Raw genomic sequence first — 2,046 nt, 5'->3', positions numbered from 1 at the left:
GAAATTTTTGGAATTGGTATCTGCCCTGTTAAAACATGAGATCCTTCAAAGTAGGGATAGTCTATTAGCATCCTCAGTGCTTTGCACATAGTATGGGTTTAATTGGTTTCATTCACTCATTCATGGAGTGGCCTAAAACTTCAATGTGTAATCTTCTTCTGAGGCTGAATTTGGTGCTTTCCTTGTGGCTGCTTTTACTTGGGAGTCACTGAGTAAATATTGATAGGAGAAGGCCAAGGAAAGCTCTGCCCCCTTTTAACTCTGCTTAGGAAAACTATTTATCTAAATTCTCAGACTGCATCATCCTATGTTCCAGCCAAAGAGAATCCTACTCTAGGGGCACATACCCACAGTCACTGAGGTGGTATTTTGGCAACAATAAAAGACCATTTGCACGATGTTGTTCTAGTGTGTGTATTTTGTATGCACGTGACCATGTTGAACTTTTTTTTTTCACTTTAGTTCCCATTTGGGTAATAAAATATTCGAGAGAAGTATTCCATGCAAAAGCCTGGTCACAGGTGGATGAATTCTGAAGAATGACATTAATAAGCTGGATTATGTCCAGAAGAGGATGGCGGAGATGATGAGGGGAACTCAAAACTATACCGTTCAGTTTAATTCAACAACCATCTTGTTTTTTTTAAACCTTTTTTAAGCACCCAAGCCTAGCAGGCACTGAGTGAGGTGCTAGAATTACAAAGGTATAAATTGAAAGGGCCCTTAAGGGGAGTTTGTTCTCTGTTGGGTATGTACCTCAAAGTTCTGAGAAGGCAGAGCAGGCAAGAATGAGAACATGGCACTGGGGCTCAGTTTTGAAGGAAGATAAGGAGTCTCAGAAATGAAATTGAGAGAATGCATTCTAGGAATAGGGGATTGTTTTTGTAATTCAGGGAGGTGAGAATTGGAATGTCAAAGCTCAGGAAAGAGCCAGAAATTCAGTTTATCTGGAATTTCAAGTCTGTGAAAAGGAGCAGGAGGGGGGAAGACATATTTATCAAGTGCCTACTATGCACCTAAAGTATTTAACAGGTTACAAATATTATCTCACTTAATCTTCAAAACAACCCTGTAAGGTATATTCTCTTACTACTATCTCCAGGTTCCAGTTAAAACTGGGGCAGGCAGAAATGAAGTGACTTGACTAAGGTCACACAGCAACCAAGAATCTGAGGCTGGATTTAAACTCAGGTTTTCTTAATGCTAGGCACAATGCTTATCCACTGGCCCATCTTGTTTTCTCTGTAGTATGAAATAAACCTGCAAAGTTGGGATCAGATGGGGGAGGGCCTTAATCATGAAACATTTTTATCCTAGAGTCAATAGGGAGCCACTGGAGATTTTTGAGCATTGGGGTGACAACGCCAGAGCTGTGCCCTGAGGACATTATTTTGACAACTATTTGGAAGATGATTTGGAGAAAGGGAGAGACTGGAAATAGAAATGTCAACATAAAGGCTATGAAAATAATCTAGGTAAGAGGTGCTGAAGGCTGGAACTAGTGGAGTAGCTGTATCTGTAGAGAGAAGGGATCAAGTTGAGAGATGTTGTGGAGAAAAAAAAACAATAAGACTTGGTGATATATGAGAAAGGGAAAATGGAAAGGTTAAGGATAACTCCAAAGTTACAAACCTGGGTGACGAGGATGATGCTGGCACCTCAATAGAATAAAGCAATGTTTCAGCAAAAGGTAATATAGGATGGTAGAATGTAAAAAGAATTGACTAAAGTGTCAAAGAACATGGGGCAAATCCCACTCTCCATGAGTACCACAAGTGAAATCTTAAGCATGCCATTTAAATTCCTTGGAGTTCAATTTCTGAATCTATAAAATTAAGAGATCATAGTAGATTCAACCAGTCATTAAGCCCTTATTTTATGCTAAACACTGGGGATAATAGATAGGCAAAAAATACAATCTCTGACCTCAAGGACCCCGCTTTCTAATGAGGAGGTGACGGAGAGAAAACTGCATACATACAAGATAGAGGGCAAATGGAAGTTTGCCTCAGATCTTTGAAGCCAATGTCTATGATGTCATGGCTG

The sequence above is a fragment of the Trichosurus vulpecula genome, chromosome 4 (genome assembly GCF_011100635.1).
Source record: "Trichosurus vulpecula isolate mTriVul1 chromosome 4, mTriVul1.pri, whole genome shotgun sequence".
NCBI classification, from domain to species: domain Eukaryota; kingdom Metazoa; phylum Chordata; class Mammalia; order Diprotodontia; family Phalangeridae; genus Trichosurus; species Trichosurus vulpecula.
Note: the sequence above shows the minus strand (reverse complement) of the source record.